General features: G+C 36.1%; 1 long non-coding RNA gene across 1 annotated transcript; it reads left to right on the forward strand.

The window, feature by feature from the left end:
- LOC110270596 lies at window positions 6293-8105 on the forward strand. The gene is made up of 2 exons (XR_002360237.1): window positions 6293-6723; window positions 7906-8105. It is a non-coding gene; the product is annotated as an uncharacterized LOC110270596 (long non-coding RNA).

Here is a 10347-nt window from a genome sequence, read left to right on the forward strand (position 1 = left end):
CGTGCGGTGACAGCGCACTTGGACCCTTTTCACTGGAAGGATGGATGGTAGCCATTGACAACGGTGATCCACCAACACACAGCTTGCCATAGGAGGACGTGCGTGCGTGAACAAGAAGACAGAGGAAAGCAGAGATTCAGAAGACAAAGCATCTCCAAAACTCCAACATAATCTCCGTTATTGCATACAAGTAACTTTTAAATTCATGCTCCATTGTTCATTTGCAAGTCAATTGATAACCACAAATTAATATCCTGACTAAGAATAGCAAGATAACCATAGCTTGCTTCGAACCAACAATCTTCGTGGGATCGACCCTTACTCACGTAAGGTATTACTTGGACGACCCAGTGCACTTGCTGGTTAGTGGTACGGGTTGTGAAAAGTGTTATTCATAATTCGTGCACCAAGTTTTTGGCGCCGTTGCCGGGGATTGTTTGATTTTGAACAATTGACGGTGAATCTTGTTGCTTAGATTAGGAAATTTTTGTCTTTTGGGTCAGAGTCTTTTATTTTCTTTTCAAATTTTTTTCAAAAATAATTTTTCTATTAAATCTCGTGCCAAACTTCAAGTTTGGTGTCTTCTTGTTGATTTTCCTTTGTTTTTCGAAAATTTTTTTTTGGTTTTCTAAAAATTTTAAGTTTGGTGTTCTTTCTTCATGTTCTTGTGAGTCTTCAAAGTGTTCTTGAGTTTTCCTTGTGTCTTGATCTTAAAATTTTTAAGTTTGGTGTTCCTTGGTGTTTTCCCTCCAAAATTTTTGAAAACAAGGAGTATTAGATCTAAAAATTTTAAATCTTGTGCTATCTTATTGGTTTTCTCTTTCCTCTTTAAATTCAAAAATATCTTTTCTCTCTATTTTAAAACAAATTTTCGAAACTTATTTTTAAAATTCATATTTTTTTTAAAAATCTTTTCCAAATCATATCTTTTTCAAAACTTCCTAACCACTTTCTCTCTCCTCATTTTTTCGAAAATCTTCACCTATTTTTATTTGTTCTATTTTAATTTATTCTATTTTAATTTATTTTATTTTCGAAATAATTAAATTAGTAAATAAATAAATAAAAATAAAATTTTTTATCATCTCCCTTTCTCCATCATGGATTTAAGTGGAAATGAACAGTCCAGGAGGACTCTGGGGTCATATGCTAACCCCTCTACTGCTTCATATGGGAGTAGTATTCGCATACCCTCCATTGGAGTCTGTAGCTTTGAGTTGAATCTTCAGCTCATTATCATGGTGCAGCAAAGTTGCCAGTATTTCGGTCTTCCACAAGAAGAACCTACAGAGTTTCTGGCATAGTTTTTGCAAATTGCTGACACAGTACATGATAAGGAAGTAGATCAGGATGTTTACAGATTATTACTGTTTCCATTTGCTGTAAAAGACCAAGCCAAGAGGTGGTTGAATAACCAGCCTAAGGCTAGCATAAGGACATGGAAACAGATGACAGAAAAATTCCTGAATCAATACTTTCCTCCAAAAAGGATGACACAGCTAAGGCTGGACATCCAAGGCTTTAAACAAGGAGATAATGAATCTCTCTATGATGCCTGGGAGAGATACAGAGAGATGCTACGAAAATGCCCCTCTGAAATGTTTTCAGAGTGGGTTCAGTTAGACATCTTCTATTATGGTCTTGCAGAAAGAGCTCAGATGTCTCTAGACTACTCAGCTGGTGGATCTATCCACATGAGAAAGACAATTGAAGAAGCTCAAGAGCTTATTGATACAGTTGCCAGAAATCAGCACCTGTACCTAAACAGTGACTCTTCCATGAAAGAAGAGGCCAAAATAGTAACTGCTGAATTCAGTTCTGTAGAACAAGCTGCTGAATTCAATCAGCAATTGGATTTCCTAACACAGCAGTTAGCCGAATTCAAAAATAGATTACAAGAGACAAGGATGGCTAATATAAATATGGAAGAACAATTGAAGCAAACAAAGCAGCAGCTGTCAAAACAAATAACAGAAGAATGCCAAGCAGTTCAATTAAGAAGGAAAACATTAAATACCCCACCTCAAGGCAGCAAGAAGCCAAGAAATGAGCAAACCACCCAAAATCCACCTGAGGACAGTAAGAACCCAGGGAAAAATAATTCTGGCACTAAAACGCCAGAAATTTGGTGGAAGGCTGGCGCTGAACGCCCAGATCATGCACAGAACTGGCGTTCAACGCCAGAAACAAGCAAGGATTTGGCGTTGAACGCCCAAAAGGAGCACAGTTCTGGCGTTCAAATGCCAGGAACAGATGAGAAGCTGGCGGCTAACGCCACTTCAGCTTCTAACTCTGGCACTCAATTGCCAGTGAGGGATCAGACACACACAAGTGCTGATGGCAACCCATCTAAAAAGGCTTCTTTAACCACTTCTGTAGGAAATAAACTTACAGCAACTAAGGTTGAAGAATATAAAGTCAAGATACCTTATCCTCAAAAACTCCGCCAAGAGGAGCAAGATAAGCAATTTGCTCGCTTTGCAGATTATCTCAGGACTCTTGAAATAAAGATTCTATTTGAAGAGGCACTTGAGCAAATACCTTCTTATGCCAAGTTCATGAAAGAGATCTTGAGTCATAAGAAGGATTGGAGAGAAACTGAAAGAGTTCTCCTCACTGAAGAATGCAGTGCAATCATTCTAAAAAGCTTTCCGGAAAAGCTTAAAGATCCTGGGAGTTTTCTGATACCATGCACATTAGAAGGGAATTGCACCAAGACAGCTTTATGCGATCTAGGGACAAGCATCAAGCTAATACCTGCTATGACACCCCAAATTTTTAAAAAAATTAAATAATAATATATTACTTTATTTAAAAAAATATTATTTTTCTAAAAGATTAAATTAAATTTTATGATAATTTGAGTTTAAAATCTATTAAAAATTTTAAATTATTTTTATTATTATAATAAAATATTTCAAATATATATATATATATATATATATTATTATTATTATTATTATTATTATTATTAATGACCGAAGCCATTAAGAAAGTAAAGTTAAGAAAAGCCAACACATGGCTTACGCATGCATGCATCTATATTATAAAACCAATGATATTCCTTTCATGACACATATTTGTTTATATATGTATAATCTAACGACACCTAAGCTTCCTAATTTTCATTAATCATCATCTTCAGCATCTCATTTCTCCCTTTCAGTGTTAAGAAAGAAAAGGAAAGAAAGCACCGAGAGAGAAAGAAAACCGTGAGAGAGAACGAGAGGAACCATAGCACCGTAAAATTTTTGGTTTTGATTTTATGCGTAACTCCAATAAAAAATCTAATCCGATAAAAGTGTTCGTATTCTCCTCTTCTACGTATTGGCGTTACTTTTGATCGGTGGAAGTCGACGGTGACGTAGCTCTCCTGCCCCTTGAGTTCGGTCAACTGGAGTTCTAGGAGGCACAGATGATTTCTGACGCTTTCTTCTTCAGCAGCTCGGTCAGAAAGTCTTCCAGAACTTTCGTTGATTTTGATTTTATACGGAGGTAGGGGATTTTGTTTTGAAATTAACTGTTTTTAAACTATGAATGCCATGGAAGTCTAGTGGGTATTTGTATATAATTTATGATGATTTGAAATGACTGAATGATGAGTTTGAGTTGTGTTTGTGACTGAATTTGATGAATATGTATTTGATTTCTCGATTGAAAAGAGGTTGAAAATGGTTCAGTTGGGACCCGAAAAAAGGTGGCTAACCCCGAGTTTTAGGGGAAGTGCTGCCGAGATTTTATAAAAATCTGAGGTTTTATTTGAAAAGCTATTTTAAAAGATCTGGTTTTGGAAAATTAAATTATTTGAGATGTATTTAGTTGAGAAAATGTGTATTCTATTTTTAAACTAGATTTATTAAGAAAAACATAATGTTTTAAATCCAATTTTGTAAGAAGAGATTTTGTTCTAAGTGTTGTTTTGAGTTTGTTTTTTTAAGAAAAGGAATCTCTGCCACAGGAGAGTAGAGAACAAAGATTTAAGAAAATATATTAATTAATGAAGCGTCTGTCACAGGAGAGCAGATGTGACATTGTTTGGGCCTTAGTGCCAAATGTAAAGTGGGGACGCCCACACACTGAGAACTGTTTTCCAGATGTACGCTTATTGATTTGGAAAGTCACACTGATGCGGCCTAGCCGTACGACTTATAAGCACACTGATGCATTTGGAAAGCCATATCTGGGACTTGTGCCCGGGTAATGTCGGGAGCGGGTAGGCAACCGACACATGAGCTCATGGCCTGCGTTAGGGATAGACATGCATCATGTTGTTTGCACATTTGCATTTGATTGCGCTTGCTTGTTTTGTTACTTTGTGATTGTATTGTTTGTCTTGTTGTGACTTGCTTGTACATTGAATTGAATCTCTTGCTTGCACTATTTGTTTGTGAGTGTATTAAAGTGATTACGAGTTGACATTTGACTGAGGATTAACTATGTGGCTGAGAGACAGAAAATGTGACTAGTTTTATGTTTAAAGTTTTGTTTTGAGTTTAGAAATTTAAAGAAAAGTAATTATTTATCTAAAGTAGAAATAAAAGTATTTCCAAAGAGTTAACAAAATAGTTTTACTAAGTAAGTTAATTATTTGCGTTAAATTCATTACTTTTACGACATTCCCATTCCCTACTGAGAACGTGTGGTTTGTTCTCACCCCAAAATCTTCCACCCTTTCAGTGACACAGGTTCGAAGATTCAATTAGAAGATGCAGACGACTAGTAGATTTACTTGTGATTCCTGTTATTTTTATAGAGTTTCCTCGCCCTTGTTGCTTTAAGTTTTATTTTATCCAGAGGGATAGGTATTGTATTTGAGTTTTATATTGAATTCATTTGTATAGCATTTATTATTATTAATAATTGTGTGATTTGAATTACTACAAAATAATTTTCTGGTATTTTCTTATAAACTGAAATGCGATATCGACCTAAAGGCTCAATATTAAATAGAAAATAAGGAGAACAGGTTAGTAACTCCTTACTTTTGGTACGATCATGACGTGCTAAAATTTAGGGTGTTACATTATGGTATCAGAGCAGTTCGTTCCCGTTAGAGCCTTGGGAATGGACTGACTATGCTTTACTGCATACTCTGAGTGTCTGTCATGCAGTAGGACTTGTCCCACTGACAAGAGTTTGAGTTTCAAATGCATGATTGTCTATTGATTAATGCTGTTAGTCGACTGTTGCATCTCTCATGGTATTAGGTCTGGCCAACTTAATACTAATGATTCATGTATATGAAAACACTAATGGATTATCATAGACGAGATAGAAGTAATAGGTAACGTGAATCGTGGGTTTTTTGGGAACGTTAGGAGTTAATTTCTTGATGTTACTCGGTTACGTATCTGTTCTTTCATGGTTTGCCTTGAGGTTCTAGTTCGAGATTTCCTTCCTGAAGAGAGCTAACTGATTATTCTCCAACCCTGTTTCCTCGTTCATATGTTTTCTCATTCGATCCTGATTGCATATGTCTTCTTAAATTTCTTGAGTATCTGCCTTGTATTGCTTAAACTCCTCTTCTTGACTTATATATTCTTTGATGTAATTTGGATTTGTTTAATGCATCAAAGTAAATCCTTGAAATCTTTGTGAACCTTGTCCAAGTTGCTTGTCCTTTCTCTGAGACCCTGTATCTTTTTGAGTGACTTGAGATTAGATTAGTGTGTAGACGTTAAGCACGTCGTTTTAACCCCATGCATGTTTTATAACCTTTCGTTATCTTGCCTTACCATCACATGATTAAACCATGTTATCTTTTGCATCGAATCTCCCTTGTTACTTTCGCTTGCAACCACACTTTTATCTTTGTATCTTTATGCCATATGACTATCAAAGTATTTGAAAGTTGTATATATGTATGTATGCTGAGATATTTTTGCTTCTTCTTTAAATGGGTTTAAAAAAAAAAGAAGTGATATGAAATATTTTTTGTTTGGTATCAATTTTCGAGGACGAAAATTTTTATAAGGTGGATGGAATATGACACCCCAAATTTTTAAAAAAATTAAATAATAATATATTACTTTATTTAAAAAAATATTATTTTTCTAAAAGATTAAATTAAATTTTATGATAATTTGAGTTTAAAATCTATTAAAAATTTTAAATTATTTTTATTATTATAATAAAATATTTCAAATATATATATATATATATATATAATATTATTATTATTATTATTATTATTATTAATGACCGAAGCCATTAAGAAAGTAAAGTTAAGAAAAGCCAACACATGGCTTATGCATGCATGCATCTATATTATAAAACCAATGATATTCCTTTCATGACACATATTTGTTTATATATGTATAATCTAACGACATCTAAGCTTCCTAATTTTCATTAATCATCATCTTCAGCATCTCATTTCTCCCTTTCAGCGTTAAGAAAGAAAAGGAAAGAAAGCACCGAGAGAGAAAGAAAACCATGAGAGAGAATGAGAGGAACCATAGCACCGTAAAACTTTTGGTTTCGATTTCTTGCGATCCGTAACTCCAATAAAAAATTTAATCCGATAAAAGTGTTCGTATTCTCCTCTTCTACGTATTGGCGTTACTTTTGATCGGTGGAAGTCGACGGTGACGTAGCTTTCCTGCCCCTTGAGTTCGGTCAACTGGAGTTCTAGGAGGCACAGATAATTTCTGACGCTTTCCTCTTCAGTAGCTCGGTCAGAAAGTCTTCCAGAACTTTCGTTGATTTTGATTTCATACGGAGGTAGGGGATTTTGTTTTGAAATTAACTGTTTTTAAACTATGAATGCCATGGAAGTCTAGTGGGTATTTGTAAATAATTTATGATTATTTGAAATGACTGAATAATGAGTTTGAGTTGTGTTTGTGACTGAATTTGATGAATATGTATTTGATTTCTCGATTGAAAAGAGGTTGAAAATGGTTCAGTTGGGACCCAAAAAAGGGTGGCTAACCTCGAGTTTTAGGGGAAGTGCTGCCGAGATTTTATAAAAATCTGAGGTTTTATTTGAAAAGTTATTTTAAAAGATTTGGTTTTGGAAAATTAAATTATTTGAGATGTATTTAGTTGAGAAAAGGTGTATTCTATTTTTAAACTAGATTTATTAAGAAAAACATAATGTTTTAAATCCAATTTTGTAAGAAGAGATTTTGTTCTAAGTGTTGTTTTGAGTTTGTTTTTTTAAGAAAAGGAATCTCTGACACAGGAGAGCAGAGAACAAAGATTTAAGAAAATATATTAATTAATGAAGCGTCTGTCACAGGAGAGCAGATGTGACATTGTTTGGGCCTTAGTGCCAAATGTAAAGTGGGGACGCCCACACACTGAGAACTGTTTTCCAGATGTACGCTTATTGATTTGGAAAGTCACACTGATGCGGCCTAGCCGTACGACTTATAAGCACACTGATGCATCTGGAAAGCCATATCTGGGACTTGTGCCCGGGTAATGTCGGGAGCGGGTAGGCAACCGACACATGAGCTTATGGCCTGCGTTAGGGATAGACATGCATCATGTTGTTTGCACATTTGCATTTGATTGTGCTTGCTTGTTTTATTACTTTGTGATTGTATTGTTTGTCTTGTTGTGACTTGCTTGTACATTGAATTGAATCTCTTGCTTGCACTATTTGTTTGTGAGTGTATTAAAGTGATTATGAGTTGACATTTGACTGAGGATTAACTATGTGGCTGAGAGACAGAAAATGTGACTAGTTTTATGTTTAAAGTTTTGTTTTGAGTTTAGAAATTTAAAGAAAAGTAATTATTTATCTAAAGTAGAAATAAAAGTATTTCCAAAGAGTTAACAAAATAGTTTTACTAAGTAAGTTAATTATTTGCATTAAATTCATTACTTTTACGACATTTCCATTCCCTACTGAGAACGTGTGGTTTGTTCTCACCCCAAAATCTTCTACCCTTTCAGTGACACAGGTTCGAAGATTCAGTTAGAAGATGCAGACGACTAGTAGATTTACTTGTGATTCCTGTTATTTTTATAGAGTTCCCTCGCCCTTGTTGCTTTAAGTTTTATTTTATCCAGAGGGATAGGTATTATATTTGAGTTTTATGTTGAATTCATTTGTATAGCATTTATTATTATTAATAATTGTGTGATTTGAATTACTATAAAATAATTTTCTGGTATTTTCTTATAAACTGAAACGCGATATCGACCTAAAGGCTCAATATTAAATAGTAAATAAGGAGAACAGGTTAGTAACTCCTTACTTTTGGTACGATCATGACGTGCTAAAAGTTAGGGTGTTACACCTGCTTCCACCATCAGAAAGCTTGGTTTAACTGAAGAAGTTAAACCGACCCGGATATGTCTCCAACTTGCTGATGGCTCCATTAAATACCCATCAGGCGTGATTGAAGACATGATTGTCAGGGTTGGGCCATTCGCCTTTCCTACCGACTTTGTGGTGCTGGAAATGGAGGAACACAAGAGTGCTACTCTCATTCTAGGAAGACCATTCCTAGTAACTGGACGAACTCTCATTGATGTCCAACAGGGGGAAATAACCCTGAGAGTCAATGAGGATGAGTTTAAGTTGAATGCTGTCAAAGCCATGCAGCATCCAGACACATCAAAAGACTGCATGAAAGTTGATCTTATTGACTCTTTAGTAGAAGAGATCAACATGGCTGAGAGTCTCGAATCAGAGTTGGAAAACATCTTTAAAGATGTTCAGCCTGATTTGGAGGATTCAGAGGAAATGAAAGAGCCTCTGAAATTTCCTCTGGAAGAGGAAAAACCTCCTAAACCCGAGCTCAAACCATTACCACCATCCCTGAAATATGCATTTTTGGGAGAAGGTGACACTTTTCCAGTGATCATAAGCTCTGCTTTAAATCCACAGGAAGAGGAAGCACTGATTCAAGTGCTAAGGACACACAAGACAGCTCTTGGGTGGTCCATAGGTGACTTTAAGGGCATAAGCCCAGCTAGATGCATGCATAAAATCTTATTGGAGGATAATGCTAATCCAGTGGTTCAACCACAGAGGCGGCTAAATCCAGCCATGAAGGAAGTGGTGCAGAAAGAGGTCACCAAATTACTGGAGGCTGGGATTATTTATCCTATTTTTGATATCCCCTGTGTGAGCCCTGTTCAAGTTGTTCCCAAAAAGGGAGGCATGACAGTGGTTCATAATGAAAAGAATGAACTGGTTCCTACAAGAACAGTTACAGGGTGGCGCATGTGTATTGACTACAGAAGGCTCAATACAGCCACCAGAAAGGATCATTTTCCTTTACCATTCATAGACCAGATGCTAGAAAGACTAGCAGGTCATAATTATTACTGCTTTTTGGATGGCTATTCAGGCTACAACCAAATTGCAGTAGATCTCCAGGATCAAGAGAAAACAGTATTCACATGTCCATATGGAGTATTTGCTTACAGAAGGATGCTTTTTGGGCTGTGTAATGCGCCTGCAACCTTCCAGAGATGCATGCTCTCTATTTTCTCTGATATGGTGGAAAAATTTCTGGAAGTCTTCATGGATGACTTCTCAGTATATGGAGACTCATTCAGTTCCTGTCTTGATCACCTGAAACTAGTTCTGAAAAGATGCCAAGAGACCAACCTGATTTTAAACTGGGAAAAATGTCACTTTATGGTGACTGAAGGGATTGTCCTTGGGCATAAAATTTCAAACAAAGGAATAGAGGTGGATTAAGAAAAAATAGAGGTAATTGAAAAATTACCACCACTTGCCAATGTTAAGGCAATCAGAAGCTTTCTGGGGCATGCAGGATTCTATAGGAGGTTTATAAAGAAATTTTCAAAAATCGCAAAACCCCTGAGCAATCTGCTAGCTGCTGACACACCATTTGTGTTTGACACAGAGTGTCTGCAGGCGTTGGAAACGCTGAAAGCCAAGCTGGTCACAGCACCAGTTATTTCTGCACCAGACTGGACATTACCATTTGAGCTAATGTGTGATGCCAGTGATCATGCCATTGGTGCAGTATTGGGACAGAGGCATGACAAGCTTCTGCATGTCATTTATTATGCTAGCCGCATTTTAAATGATGCCCAGAAAAATTACACAACCACAGAAAAAGAATTGCTTGCAGTGGTTTATCCCATTGACAAGTTTAGATCATACTTAGTAGGATCAAAGGTGATTGTGTATACTGACCATGCTGCTCTTAAATATCTACTCACAAAGCAGGATTCAAAACCCAGGCTCATAAGATGGGTGTTGCTTCTGCAAGAGTTTGATATAGAAATAAGAGACAGAAAAGGGACAGAGAACCAAGTGGCTGATTATCTGTCCCGGATAGAGCCAGTAGAAGGGACGTCCCTCCCCTCTCTTGAGATCTCTGAGACTTTCCCGGATGAGCATTTGTTTGT

Source organism: Arachis ipaensis, chromosome B04, assembly GCF_000816755.2.
Source record: "Arachis ipaensis cultivar K30076 chromosome B04, Araip1.1, whole genome shotgun sequence".
Taxonomy (NCBI): domain Eukaryota; kingdom Viridiplantae; phylum Streptophyta; class Magnoliopsida; order Fabales; family Fabaceae; genus Arachis; species Arachis ipaensis.